This window comes from Protopterus annectens, chromosome 11.part0, assembly GCF_019279795.1.
Source record: "Protopterus annectens isolate FY-2018-M chromosome 11.part0, PAN1.0, whole genome shotgun sequence".
In the NCBI taxonomy this organism is placed as follows: Eukaryota; Metazoa; Chordata; order Ceratodontiformes; family Protopteridae; genus Protopterus; species Protopterus annectens.
In genome coordinates, this window is record NC_056745.1 from 285,320,737 (window position 1) to 285,337,341 (window position 16,605).

General features: G+C 40.9%; 1 protein-coding gene across 1 annotated transcript in view; it reads right to left on the minus strand.

The window, feature by feature from the left end:
- Positions 1 to 16,605, minus strand: part of UTP20 (UTP20 small subunit processome component) — a gene marked incomplete in the record, with an annotated part of 2,478,305 nt that overhangs the window by 1,485,903 nt on the left and 975,797 nt on the right.

A 16,605-nucleotide genomic window follows, 5' to 3' on the forward strand; every position in this document is an offset into this window, starting at 1 on the left:
CACAGCTGTATCAGTTCCTTGTGCCTGGTTCCAAGCACAGAATCTCTTCCATTTTCCAGCATAAGATTTTCTAGTACTAGGCATTCTGGCCTCCAAAATGACATCCATCACAGCTTTACTGAGAGGTGTGTTTTGTATGACTACATTATCCGCCATGCTGCCAGGTTTAAAGTCCTGAGTTGGCTGTGTAGGATCTGACTGTTTTGCTGGGACAGTAGATTAGGTATTTGAGGTAAGGTCCAAGCTGGGCATTGAGATATGTTCTTTAGGACTGGAAACCAGTACTGGTGGGGCCAGTCTGGAACAATCAGTATCATTTTTGGCTTCTCCTGTCTGACCTTTAGGAGTACCTTGGGGAGGAGGAAAGGCATATACTGATAGGTTTTTCCAGCTGAAAAATAGGGTGTCCACTTTCCATACTTGTCTGTGATAAGTCCTTGTGCAGAACCTTTTTAGTTGGTAGTTGTGAGGGGAGGCAAATAGATCTATGTCTGGGCATCCCCATTTCCTTGTTATCATGCTGAAGACTTGTGGGTCCAGCTGCCACTCGTGGGAATCCATGAGGTTTCTGCTTAGTTCGTCTGCCACAGTATTTTTCATTCCTGGCAGGAATTGTGCCTGCAGATGTACTTGGTAAGTTAATGCTGTGTCCCACAAAATCATGGCTAGTCTGCAAAGGGGATAAGAATGTGTGCCCCCCTGCTTGTTTATATATCACATGACTGTGGTGTTGTCTGTCTTTATCAGTTGTCGTCTCGGATGAAGTAGGTCCTTGAAGGCTGTCAGGGCATTCTGAACAGCGAGCATCTCTTTTTGATTGATATATGTAGATGCATTTGGGTTGAAGACCATGTGCCCTGAATGCATCTTCCTGCAAGGTGGGCCCCCCCAGGCATAATCTTTTGCGTCCGTTGTTAGTGTCTGCCTGGCTGGAGGTAATGTGAATGGCTGTCCCCTGTTTTGGTGACAAGCCTTTGCCCACCATCGAAACTCCTGTTGTAGGCAGGGAATGAGAGTAATCATTGTTTCCAGGCTGTGGCAATGTTGAGTCCAAACACTTTTTAGGTACCATTGAAGTTTCCTCATATTGATTTCCGTCCACTTTCCATACTTGGAACCTTTCTAGTTGGTAGTTGTGAGGGGAGGCAAACAGATCTATGTCCGGGCATCCCCATTTCCTTGTCATCATGCTGAATAACTTGGTAAAACCCTGACTGTTGTCCGCTCCTGTCCCAGTGTCTTTTGCCGCGTACCATACTCTTCCTGTGCTATTCCTGCACTAGTCTCTTGAAACCAACCTACCTTGTGGAAAGAACTCTATCTGAATCCCTGCAGTGGCATCTCACAGCCTAAATTCCCTGCATCCTGTCTCAAGATAACAAAAAAGTATGTTGTTGGTCTCTATATCCTGCCAGTAACACTGTAAACCATTGTACTAAAACCTTTAGGGGATCAAACGCACGTTTTAAGCCAGGACAGCCAGCAGTCTCTACCTCCCTCTCTTAACAATACTATTACCCACTTATCTCCTAACCTTCACAGTAACCCCTATTACTTGCAGTCACCCCCTCCCAGTTCTACAACCAGCTAACTCCCTCTCAAACTCACCTGCAATTAGAAGACCCGGCCACTAGGTGGCACCCTTAACCCAGCCTTCACCTCCTGATTACCATCTGTTCTCTTGTTCCCTTACCTTAAACAATTCTGATCTCCCAGACCTCCTCTTAATACTCTCTCCTCACCCTTTACTACTACTGTCTACAATCACCTATTCCATCACAGACTCCTTACTTATCTCTGCTCTTACCTACTCCTGACTTATCTAACTTACCTTCAGTATCCAGCTCTGCTGATTTCTTTTCAAGCCGCTTTACTACCTGTTTCAACCCGCTCCGTTCGCCCTTCGGGCTCACTCCGCTCCTCTCCCTACCCCCAATTCCCACCCACCCCTAGGGGTCCTACTCTTATACTATTTACTCACACCCTTTCCTCCTCCCACTACTCTCAGGCTACCTTACCATTGGCCACACACCCCTATCATCCTTCTCTAACCACTCACTATTCTCTTCTAACCACACCCTCCTGCTTTTTTGCTCTTCCCTGTTGACAACTACCATACAACCATACCTACAACAAGACACCTAACTAATAATCCATCCAAATGTATAAACCATCAATCCAAACACATTTACACTTTCACCTGTTACTTCTACTACTTATTCTACCACTATTACTTTTAGCCTACATACTTACGTCCTATAAACACTCATTATATCCAAACCTTCATAACCCCAATAAGCTAATTACCTCCTCTTACCTACCAGCTCTCACAAAACATGTAAACATAACATCTACACCCAGCTATCTACTGTCAAGATTTCATAGAACAGTCCACATTAGGTACTACAATCATAATCCCAGAAAATCTCCACATCTATACAGAAGAGTCCCAACTCTAGGCTCTCTTATACAACTCCTCGCATTAAAAGATGGAGACATACACCCAAATCCTGGCCCAATGACACTTCCTACCACACAACTCCACAATCCCAATCAGTTCAACACACATTCCCTTACTCAGCCAACAAACTCTCTCTTCATAGCCCACCTCAACATACGAAGCATCAATAATAAAGTCTCACAACTCCATGCTCTCTTAGAAGTCTACTCTTTTGACATTCTCTGCTTAACAGAAACCTGGTTAAAGCCTGTAACTAAAGACAATGAAATCACCCCACCCGGATATATTATATATAGATCTGGCCATATAGCAAAGAAGGGTGGGGGAATTGCTATCCTATTTAAATCAGGTCTACAGATCACCACATATGACCTTAAACCACCTGTAGATTCTACTGCTGAAATTCTTATTTCCAAACTTCAACTCAACACTTTCAAATCCATCTATATTATCTGTATCTATCTATCTCCTGGCAATAACAATGCCACCACAGAAGATATCCTCTGCTGGCTATCACTAAACCTGCCCCAAGAAACCATTATCCTAGGTGATTTTAACATAGATTGGAACTGCTGTTGCAGCAGCCACCCTATCACCCTCTCACCCTCATTAACCTATTTAGTTTCTCTCAAATCATTACCTCCCCTACCAGGATAAATAAGCCCAATAAGAGAGAAAGTACCTTGGAATGGATTCTCATAAATAACCATCCCCACACATATGAATCTGGAACCCTCACTGATATTAGTGACCACTCATTTTCCTACATTATCAGGCATAAAACCAATGCCTCCATTCTAGCCACTGTCAAATCCAAGAAAAACGTTAACCCTGATCTCTTCCAAAGTGAACTAAGAGCATGCAATTGGTCTCCCTTAAGACACCTCCCATTGGAGGAAGCTGTTAAATACTTTAATTCGAAATTCCTCGCCATTCTAGATAACCATGCACCAAATCGCTGTATTAGAATCAAAACTAAATCTGCCCCCATGGCTGTCAAAAGAAACCAAACAAAAAATCCACCTCAGAAATAAATACTGGGCCAAATGGCGTATGACTAAAAACTCTGCTGACCATCAAAACTTTAGACAACTGAGAAATGAAACTAAAAGCTATAATGTCTGATAAAAGAAACTATTACTTACAGTTCCAGCAAACTAAACATAATAACCCACAAAAATTCTGGGCAAGTATTAACCAACTACTACACCCAGGTCAATCCATTACACCTAACCCACAAGGCGCAGACCAGGAGAACCTAAAGCACACTGCCAATGCCTTTAATACCTTTTTCTCTGAGGCCATTCAAACACTTGCCAGTCACCTGTCACCTAATAATATCACTTTACCTATCTCTAACACAAATCCACTCCCTCCATTTCTCTTCCAACCTGTCCCTACAACATATATTCTTTCCCTTATCCAAAAACTTAAACCTTGCTCTCCTTCAGCAGATCAATTACCAGCTGAATATCTACAGAAATCAGCCAAATCCATTGCCTATCCCATTTCCATTCTGATTAACAGAACCATTAGTGAAGGACACATCCCAAGCATCTGGAAAGTCTCCCATATTATCCCCCTTCATAAAGGTGGAAACTCTACTGAATTCTCCAACTACTGTCCCATAGCCCTACTTTCACCTTTGGCAAAACTAATGGAAAAATGCATCCATAAGCAACTGCTAGACCACCTAATCCAAAATAACCTACTTTCCAGCTGTCAACATGGTTTCAGACCATCCCACAGCACTACTACTGCCCTCCTTTCCTTTACTGACTGTATTAACAAAAAACGAAATGCCAATATGCTTTCCTCAGCACTATTTATCGATCTGTCCAAGGCATTTGATATGGTTAATCACCAAATACTTATAAATATCCTCAAATCCCTCTCACTAGATACACTCACTATTAAATGGTTCCAATCCTATTTAGATAACAGACAACAGGCGGTACTTTGGCACAACACTCTATCTACCCACCTGCCCATTAACATTGGTGTCCCTCAAGGGTTCATATTAGGTCCTCTTCTTTTCTCCATATTTATCAATGACCTTCATCTAGCAATTCCCCAAGCTACATGTGTTCAGTACGCCGATGATTCTACACTTATATGTACAGCCACATCCACTTCTAAACTTCACTCCCTTGCCCAAGAAGTATTTAATACAGTAGAACAATGGTTTACACAACACTGCCTTCTGTTGAACCCCAAACAAACGAAACTCCTCCTTTTTAGTCCTACTCGTAAGACCGTCCCAATAGATTTCTCAGTTATATCCACAAATGGTACTCCCATATCACCTGACCCAACTTCTAAACTACTTGGTATTACCATAGACAACAATCTTAACTTTGACACTCATATCAACAATACTATAAAAACCGTTAATAAAAAGCTAGGCTCTCTCTACAGAATCAAACCATTCCTTTCACCAACAGTCAGAAAAACTATTGCTTATACCCATCTAATCTCTACACTCCTCTATGCCTCACCCATATTTACTAATTGATCTAAAAATAACCTCGCCAAACTGGAAATCTCCTACAATAACACTGCCAGGTTTGCTACTGGCAACCCATTCAGAACCCACCACTGCTATAATCTTAAGCAGCCTGGATGGCTAGAAATTCAGAATATGCTTAAATTCCACCAACTAACCATTGCCCATAAGACTCTTTACCAACCTTCCAGTACTCCTATATTAACTAACCTCATCTATCCCTATAAGAATCTGAAATCCTTGCGCTCATCACACAAACTTCTTGTAAGCATCTCTAAATCTAATAACAAGGCTGGGGACTCTCTTTTCAGCAACACTGTTGGAAAATCCTGGAACCTTCTCCCCAGTGAACTTTCCTCAGTTTCCTCCACGTCTCTTTTCAAAAACAGACTGAAACTTTTCCTAAGAACACACTGGCTATACCCCTGTACTAAACATGACTGATCATTTTTCTACTCATAACAGGTACTGCCTACCCACTACTTCCCAAAAACTAGCTCTACCTTCCTTCTTGCCACTTTACCTTTTCCTATTTCTTACCCTTCTTTTCATCCCCTAAGCTTACTCATAGTGTGAAAACTCTTTTATTTATATAAAAGACACACTTATGCCTCTTTTATTTTTGACTTTCTGTATTCTACCTGTAATCTGAACTGTACCTGCCTACTGCACAGCAAAGTATTTCTGCCCTCTCTGTAATTTTTCCACTGTACATGCCTTTGGCACTGTGAATTATTTCTGTCCTCTGATTTTTTCCAGCCTAACTTCTAATGTTCTTTGTAAATATAAAGGTTTTATTTCCTCTTATCCCAGACCTATTTCTCCCAGACTATAGTATATTATTAGATCTATTTTAGTATTGTACCCCAATTTTAAAATGGGAGGTACTTGGACCTCTATGATAATTTCTGTATTAACCTGTAACAACATTATGTAAAAATGTTTTTTGCTGGGTTTTTTGCTATTTTTTGAACGGAGCTCATCTCCCCGGGCCTCTACTGAAAATGGACATGCATCCAGTTAGAATAGCCCGTTCAACAAATGTAAAATAAAATAAAAAATAAATAACATATGCAGTCTTGCATATGGAATTAGTAGGATGCAGGATGCCATGAAGCCCAAAGCCTGCAGAATTATTCTTGCAGATAAATGGGCCTTTGTTGCCAACATTTTGAAATAGGTAGTCAGTTGCCTTTGTTTGTCTGGCGTGAGATAAGCCATCTGGGCAGTGGTATTTAAGTTTGCACCCAGGAATATTATCTCTTGAGAGGGTGCCAGTTTTGATTTCTTTTCATTGACTGTGTACCCTAGTCGTTTCACAAATGTCAGATGCTGCAGAAGAATGTCCTTGTTCTCTGCATGAATTAGACAGTCGACCAATTAAGGATATATTTGTATTCCTCTTTGTCTGCAGAATGTAATTACTGGTGCCAGGCACTTTGTAAAGACCCTGGGCACAGCAGATAAGCCAAAGGGCAGTGCAGAGAATTGGTAATGCATAACTGTCTGATTGGGATATGCAGGTATGCCTCTTTTAGGTTTAGAGTCACCAGCCAAGCGTTCTTGCCTAGCATGGGAAGAAGCTGCTGCAAAGTCATCATCTTTTATTTTATTTATTTATTTATTTATTTTATTTAACATTTGTTGACCGGGAAAGTCCGACTAGGTTCCACAGATCCTGTTTTCAGCAGAGGCCCGGAGAGAAATACTCCAGAAGCATGTCTTTCGAATGTGGGAGGAAACCGGAGTACCCGGAGGAAACCCACGCGAATGCAGGGAGAACATGCAAACTCCACACAGAAGGCACCCCAGCTGAGAATCGAACCGGAGAACCTCTTGCTGTGAGGCGACAGCATTAACCGCTGCACCACTGCGCCGCCCAAATATCGCCCAAAAAACGCCCAAATACAAATATGTATATTGGTATATCCAGGAATGTGTTCAGAATAGACAGGTCCAGTACTGGCCTCCAGGCCTTGTCCTTTCTGGGTACCAAGAACAGTCTTGAGTAAAATACTTGTCCTGCTCTTGCTCTGGTACTTGTTGAATGGCCCCCATGTCCATGAGGGATGAAACTTGTTTTTGTGCCTCTGCCCATTGATTTTTTGGCAGATCTGGCCATCCGTTTGCCTTTGGCAGGGTATGGAAATGGAACTTGGACCACTGAGACACGATATTTAGAACCCACTTGTCCTGGGTTACAATGTGCCAATTTTGAGAAAAAAGTGCTAATTTTCACTCTAAGGGTGCTGCCAGGAGATAAGTGCTTGGTGCAGGCAGGGGGGAGTCATTGGGACTGTTTCCTGTATGGTTGTGATTTGTCTCCTCCAACTTTGGAGGTAGAAGCATCCCATTGCTTTGACCTGTAGGAACCTTACGCCTGGGATCTGCCCCTTTGAGGTCTGTCTGACACAGGAAAGGACCAATTCTTTGTAGGCCAGGGTCTACTAAACCTAGGTAGCTGTACTTGTAAAAAAATCTTTGTAAGTTTGCATAGATTTAGCTTTGCCCTCCATTTTCTTTAACACCTCCTCTGCCTTAACACCAAACAAAGTATCATGCTGTAAAGGTGCATCTAATAATTTAACCTTGACATGATCAGGCAGATTTTTTTCCTTTAACCAAGCATGCCTCCTAATTACAGAACCCGTAACAGTGGCCCTGCAGGAGGCCTCCAAAGAATCAAAACCACATTCCAAAGTATGCTTTCCAACTTGTTCAGGTGCATGCAATAAATCCTGCATTTCCTTGTTTTCTGCACATTCGGAGTTTAACAACATTTTCTGTTTAAGCAATGCCATAACATGTTGCCGATATTTGAGCATATGAAACTGACAGTTTAAGGCCCTTATAGCCAAGGTAGCAGATGTGTAAACCTTTTTTCCCCCCATCTATCCAGTACCCTAGAATCTCTGTCAGAAGGGGTAGGGTTTTTTGCTGCAGAAGCCTTAACTCCTTTGGGACCCTATGAAATAGTTTCTGGGTCTGCAGCAGGGTTTTTAAAAAGGAATTTATGAGAGTCAAGAACCCTGTAATATCCGTCAGGCTTGACAGGAGCTGGAGGTAAGGAGTCAGGGGTAAGACTAGACTCTGAAAACACATCTACAATATCTAAAACAGGTGGAATGGCTAGTGGCCTGTGCTGAGGTAGTAAAAGGAAATCCCTGAGCCTCTTTTTAGATTCTGAAAAATCTTGGCTTTCCCAGTGGAAATGCTCCCTCTCATGGCATGCAAGGTTTCCCCAAAGGAATAGTCCTCTGGAGGAGAAGTTGAAGGAATAGACTCTTCAGCATCAGAATCCTCATAGGGGAAGAGAATATTCCTGATCAGAAGAGGAATCTGAGGAAATGGAAACCTGATCTGAAGATTCATAGTCTGTCGCTTGCCTAGGCGTCTTATCAGGAGGGGGATGGAACCCCTGATCAAGGGAATAAAGTCTTTGGCCATTTTGAGCATCTGTTTTTTGGGCATGGAGGCCTGTCCATGTGGCTGGTGAACTTGTTTCTTTGCCTTTAAAGGTGGTGCTTTAGTCTTTGCCTTTGAAGCTGTAGTCTGTTTAATGTATAATTGTTTAGGTCTGAAAACACCCTCAGAAGCCGATGCCTGCTCAGCGGCTCCGGACCCATCTGAGGGAATAGTCTCCGAGGCTACAATACCTTGAGTTTCCAGCGGCCTGACCGACTCCATGTGGGAGTCAGTAGCGACCTGTGACTCTAAAGTAGCGGGCGTCAGGGGCTGCGAAAGCGCCTCACTGAGAACCGGTGACTGGCTAAGGAGAAGCTTCGTCATCGGTTTTGGACCTTGGTTGCATGTCTTTTTCTTTTTCTTTGCGCTTTTTGTGAACTCCGGGAGTCGGATGGCTATCCGATGACATTGTATAATTAAATCTGCGCCCACAATAGCTTAGTGCAAAATCGTACAGCCGCTTAACAGTGCGTTGGTTAAATCTAGCACAAAACGGACAACTTGAAACGTCGTGGTCAGGGCCTAGGCAAGGAATACAGTAAGAATGAAAGTCCTTATGAGGTATTTGCTTCCCACAAGAAATACAATTATTAACTTATTCTGACATCAGTCTGGAGCAAAAAAAAAAAAAAAAGTTTCCCCAACGGGGTACTTAGTTTTTAATGAAGACTTTGGATCTGAAACTCGAACACGTAAATCTCAGGAGTCGGCCGACCGGCACTTGCGAACTGCTTCTGCTTCGGGCACCGCACGGCAAGAAAGACTGAAGAAAATGGCGTCGGCTGCATCTTTTATACCCGTGACGACCTGACGTCAGGGAAGGGGCAACAGCGGCCGATGCAGGACCCAAGACTTTGGAATTCAGGCCGACTGAGGGCAACCTGCTAGCAGGATTACCAAAATGTAATGACTGCAACAGTGAAACACGAAGAACATCTTCAGAAACTACTTTATGGGATTAGGCCAGTCTCTGACAGATCACTGACAATGGCCATAACAAAATGAAAAACTGAGGACTAATTAAAAATGCTTAGTGAAAGCCCCATCCAGGGAGGATACACAAAACAAAGCTCTGCAAGCCAAAATATGTTTAACCTTTAATTTATATGAAGCAACTTCAATGGGGAACACCCCATATTTCAACAGAGAGAAGGCAGCAGGTTACTCTCATAACCAGTGCATTCAATGAACTTACAACTACAGAGTAAAACAAATACATCTGTAGGAACTAGTCAGCTGATCCAGTAGCTTTACCAGTATTCATCATAGTTCAAATCATGTCTAATGTTCACAGGGAGCTATTGATATGTAGCGCAGGCAATGTTAAAGGCTTTTCCCCCACTTAATGAACGAAGCACCAGCCATTTGACAGTTAAGGCATCCAGGTTCTGAAGATCTCAAGAGTAGCCATGACTAACAAATTTTTAACTTCTGCATGGTGCTGGGTGAACATTCTGGATGAAGCAGAATGAAGATGAGGGGTGCATTTAACTATAAGGCTCTAGATTTTTTAGGTAGCAAGTTCACCTTTAAGGCTAAATAATAAAGCGTGATGGGATTAGATACGGTTTTAAATCCACAGATTGTGTTGAAGATTGTTTGCAGTCAATTACTACTCTGAGAAAAGTTTAGTACAAGGGAAGGTGTACTTCCCTACATACAATATGACTTATGCCAAGTGCTCTAAAAATGCTTTCCTTGTAAAGTATAAAAGGAAGAGCAAAGCAGATAAACACAGGATCTGAAGAAGGTTTACAACCGAAAGCGCTTATCCGTTCGTGAGTCCGTTTTTGAACACAAGCAGCATGCTTATTTGAAGTTGGCTTCAGGACTAGGAATATTTTGGAAGCTGCTCCAGTGACTTTGCAAATAGGCAGTTTGCTGATTCCAGTTGGCTTCAGAGAAAGGAAGAATCATCCATCCTGGAATTCATCTTAGTGCACAGGCAGCACGCCGATTTGAAGTTGGTCTTAGACTTTGGAACTCATTACGGTGTCTTTGAGCACTGGATGCCTATTGGAATCAATTGGCTTTAGAAGAAGGAAGAGCTTTGGGTCTTGCCCCCCCCCCCCCCCCGATTTTACACACAGGCTGCATGCTGGTTACAAGTTGGCTTCCAAGTAAGGAACTTATTGTAACTTGTTCTAGTGCTTTTGCACACAGGCAATTTATTGACTTGGAACTTTGGAAGCACCTACTGAAGAAGCGGAGCATATAGTTGTTAGTGAATGGAGGTTTTGTACTCAAGGAAGAAAGGTAGCTGGAAGTGACTTCCAATGAATGAGTAATTTCCTGTCTAATTATATTGAGCCAAGTTGCCATAACAAGACATTTGCTCTGAGGAAAGTGTTTGTCGTTTTTAACTAAACAGAATTAAAAAATTGTTTTTATTTAATGAAGGACCTGGGATACATATGTAGTACTTGCATGCCAGCAACTACAAGAAAGGGGATATACAATACCCACTAAATGGATAATCTTGGAGCTAGCTACCACGTGGAGGGAGTAGCCTTATTGTAGCTTTTCCTTGTAAGGTGGTTAAGCATTTTGTAACCAAGCTTGAGACGTTTTAGCACAATATCTGCATACAAGATTTAATGATATACCAGAAAAACTGGAGTGAACAGACAGCAATAATTTAGGAAAGTACAAACAACAACAGGACTGACTTTCTACAGTAATATTTCTTATCTGACAGGGTAAACTGTGTGTATGCTTAAAATCTGGCCATGAAAAAAACAGCTAATACCTATGTTAGTAAACATGTAATCAGACCAGCAGAAAGATTTGTTCCTGACAAAACTGTGAAAGAGATGAAATTATTACACATGGGGAATACAACAGTGTTTGTGAAAAATGATTATTCACTGACTAGACAGAAGAGAAACATTTATCCAGACAATCAGAGGGAGGCAGGTGTGAGATTTAAATAGCTCACCTATCTTCAGAATATAGATTAGATACATATATGTATATACATGTATAAATGTGTGTGTGTGTGTGTGTGTGTGTGTGTGTGTATATGTGTATATATATATATATATATATATATATATATATATATATATATATATATATATATGGATTAACTTTATAATCTCGAAATACTGAAATATCGAATTTCAGTATCTCAAGATTATAAAGTCGAATGACCATATCGCTAGACTAAAAGCGAGAAATTTGAAATTGTGAATTGGAAACATTGTGTTTGTAACTGAGTAGATTGCTTGAGTGGACGCAGAACTAGTGCGCTATATACATATGCATACACACACACACAGATATATATATATATATATATGTATATACACACACACACACACACACACACACACACACACACACACACACATAGATCCAAGCTTTGATTCAGTATAATGAACTTTTATTTTGTGTGGCTAGGGAGTCTCTTCCAGTGGTATCTTTTGCATGTTTTAACTACCCTCCCAAAACAATTCTGTTGATACTGCTGAAGAGGTTCAGATCCCTAGACTGAGTACTTCTGATGCCATTTGACTTGCTAATGTTCAATAAATCCATCAGCAATGGAACAAAGGATTTCTTGTATGCCAGACACAGGTCACCTCTTAGCAGTCTGTAGAATACAGAGTATAGTGACTGGGATTTTAGTCAGTTTTAGTAATTTGAGATCCACAATATCAGTGCAAGAACGCTTTCCATATTTTTAATACAAACAATTCACTAAACAAACTAAAGCTTCTGGATGAGTCACAGAATTAGGCATATTCTTGAGGGCTGTACTTCATATTGCATTATTAAGAGGTTTATTTGATTAATCAAATTACGTAAGCTGAAAGCACATGTAATAGTAACCATGTGTTTAGCTGCACTGGGAAAACAATCAGCACTTCCAAATACTGTGAGGTCACTACACTTTGGCAAGTATGACTGTTATGTAGTTCTCAGAAAGAATTTCTGTTACCCCTGACAGTGCCTGGAACTAAAAAAGCTGCCGCTGACTTTATCATCATCCTTTTTTCCCCCTGTCATGACACTTCATGGTATAAGGTGTCTCTTTAAGCAATTACTCAAGTTTAGATTGCTTTAGTTACGCCATATGTAGACTAGGAAAAAACAGACATCACATGTTTATCAGAAGATATTTACAAATGTTATTTAGGTTTTGGACATGTCAAACATATTGCAAAGGTGAGGTATGATAGCTGAATAGAATAATAGATGCATGACAGAGTAAACCAAAAAGGACATCTCCTCCTCTAAGGAATCCTAATTGAGGGGGTTGGGGAGCAATACCCCATTAAAAAAAAAAAAACTAACATTTTAATTACATTCATCTTGTCAACTCTCATTTCTATGAGATGAATAATGATAACTTGTACAGACATCAAGCCATAACAGTATCGGGCACCTGAACCATACTAAGCTGCTGTTCAGAAATTTGAAAACAGCCTGTTTAGATCCATCTAGAATTTATCACACATGTACCAGATTTACTCTGAACCAAGTGGTGACACCCAGAGCATTAGCTGAGGAGAAGAAAACAGCAAAGCAGTAGTGAAAAATGGATGTCATGAGTCAGTACTGCTAGAGTTTGGTATTTGAGAGCTACGTAGCACACGAAAGAACACATTGCAGGATTCTGTCTGAAGCAAATTCTAGAAATGATTCCAAGTAACAGGAGAGAGACAAAGAATCTGCCTTCTGAACAGAATTCAGCATTCCATAACTCTGGGGGATATATATATATATATATATATATATATATATATATATATATATATATATATATATATGTGTGTGTGTGTGTGTGTGTGTGTGTATATATATATATATATATATATATATATATATATATATATTTATATATATATAGATAGATATATAGATATATATCTATATATATATATATATGTGTGCGTGTATATATATTTATATATATATAGATAGATATATAGATATATATCTATATATATGTGTGCGTGTGTATGTGTATATATATATATATATATATATATATATGTGTGTGTGTGTGTGTGTGTGTGTGTGTATATATATATATATATAATATATATATATATATATATGAATGTATCACAAAATACCATCATACTGGGAGGCTTCAACTACCCAAACATAGATTGGGTACATTATTCTAGCCCAAAGGTTCCTGGAATTCATAAATTCAAATGCACTGGAACAACTAGTCACCTCTCCCACTAGGGGAGATAATATACTAGACCTGATCATCACAAACATGGGGACAAAATGCTCCACACCGGAGGTATACCCCTCACTAGTGAGATATGACCACAAACTAATCAACCTGGATATACATATCCCACCTCCACCCCCAGCAAAAAAGACCACAGTGAAAAACTTCTCAAAAGCAGACTTCACTCTTCTTAAGACTGAGATGGTATCCCTTAAGCCCACTGGGCCAGTAGATACCACATCCCACAATGCCGAATCCTTCACAAATGCTTTCTATGGACATCTCCAAGAATGCATGGATCATGCAATCCCAAATAAATCCAAGTCCCTCTCCACCAAAGGCAAGCGTCCTGTCTGGTGGACCTCAGCCATTAACAAATTCTATAACAAAAGAAGGAAGCTACTGCACGTCATAGCAAAAACACATAAAGGGAAGACATGTCTGATCAACATTAGCAGAAAACTACGTTCTCTCATAAAAACATCCAAGGCCAACTTTGAGAGAAAAATCGCTAAGGACACTAAAGATAACCACAAAGCCTTCTTCAGCTATGTTAGAAACCTGGGTGGAAACCCTCAGATATGCTCAGAGTTAGTTCACAACAACAAAAAATACACTGAACCCACAGACATTGCCAACATTCTGGCTGACAGGTTCAGTGCAAATTTCTCCCCTCCCTCACCCACAAAAGAAGAAATACTTATCCCAGCTGAATGTAATCTCCCTGTCATCTCAAATGTCCAAGTGAGAACCGCCCTCAACAAAGCTAAAAACACAGCATCAATGGGATCTGACGGTATCCCGGGTTGCGTGCTACGTGAACTCCAAGAGGAGCTAAACCCGCACATAAAAATGCTATTTGACCTTAGCCTTACTACAGGATATGTACCTGAACACTGGCGTACAGCAACAGTGGTCCCACTCCACAAAGGGGGTACCTCTATAGACCCTGGGAACTACCGCCCCCATAAGCTTAACCAGCCTGGTCTGCAAAGCTATGGAAAGAATCATTATGGAACTCATAAACAGAGGCATAGGGGACCTACAGACACTTGACCCCACCCAGTTCGGCTTTGTAAAGGGAAGATCCTGCCTTTTGAACCTGGTTGACTTTTTCGAAACAGTCACTAGAGCCATTGATGAGGGCAAAGCAGTCCATACAGCCTACCTGGACTTGGCTAAGGCCTTCGACACAATACCCCACTCAGGCATCATAGATAAGCTCAACAGCTTAAACATAAACCCTTATGTCACTAGATGGGTTGCAAACTGGCTAAAGGACAGAACTCATAAAGTTAAAATCGCTGGAGCAATGTCAGACTCAAAGCCAGTCACAAGTGGTGTCCCACAGGGATCTGTCCTGGGACCCCTCTTGTTCGGCATTTATTTCTCAGATGTTAAAGCAAACATGGGAGGGTTGTGGCTGACAAAGTTCGCAGACGACTGCAAACTAGGTGCCATAGTTGATACACCAGCGGACACATACATTCTACAAAAAGGCCTCACAGAAACGGACAACTGGTGCCGGAGTCACGGCCTTAAACTAAATGCCAAAAAATGTATAGTCATCCCCTTTGGGAAAAACAAAGTACCCACAAATTATCACATAGACAGCAACCCACTGAGTATGGAAAAAGTAATCGGAGACCTAGGGACCCAAGTCGACAGCGACCTCTCATTTGACACCCACGTTGCCAAAGTGGTTAGAAAAACATTCTACCTTGCACACCTCATCATGAAGGGATTCACATCCAGATCCAAGGATGTTATTGTACCCCTATACTCCTCCCTCATCAGACCCATGATTGAGTACAATGCCCCATTTGGTATGTACCTCACCCGGCACATTTGCAACAGCTGGAGAGACCACAAAAGTACCTCACCAAGAGGATCAAGGGTCTCCAACATATGTCTTATTCTGCCAGACTAAAGAAACTTCAGCTCTATTCAGTAGCATACCGCCTGCTCAGAGGTGATCTCTGCCTGACGTACAAGGCCATGTCCAATCAGGATCTGATGGACATGCTCCATCTCAAAAAATCCAAATCCATCAGGACCACGAGAGCTAAAGACTTAAACCTCAGCACAAGTATGAATAGGACATGCTGGAGGGATAGATTCATAACCCAGAGGCTTCCCATGCTTTGGAACAAGATCCCAGTTCATATTAGGCAGAGCCCCTCACTGACTCTCTTCAAGAGAAATCTTGATGAGTGGATGGGAGATCGTAAGTTTACCCCAGGGGTCACATCTGTGTCACTGCTAGACAGGGGCACAGTAAACTAATTCTATTATATAAGGGGACCTTTATTGTGTCACTACTAGACAGAGGCACAGTATTCTAAATTTATTCTGTACATTTTTGTGCCATTTCATGGGGTGGCAAAAGTCACACCACTATGGCTAGGCTTACAAATGCCCCAGAGCAGACAGCCTAGTACTAAACTATGAAACTATATATATATATATATATATATATATATATATATAATGTGTGTGTGTGTGTGTGTGTGTATATATATATATATATATGTGTGTGTGTGTATACATATATATATATGTGTATATATATATATATATATATATAATGGTTACATAACATTGAATTTCATAACATCAAAAATGTATAATATGTAACAGGGTATCAAACGTGTAAATGCTATAGTTTATTCTGTTAATCTTGTGGTATCACTATGAAATGTTGTAGTTTATATTTCTATAGTTATTATTTATATAGTGTAGGAATTTACACTATTTATATAGTGTTTATTTTTCCACTCTGTATGTGTTTCTGGGCCATACAGGTAAGTGATAAATACATTATGTGCACATTCTTTATGATGATCGTGAGACAGTGGGGTTAGGAAATAATTTTTTTCCTACTGTAGTGCAATCTCGGAGTTGTTATATTTAATTTACGGGGGTTGTGGTGGGGCAGATCCCCCCACATCGGGGGTGCAAGGGGGCTTGCCCCCTTGC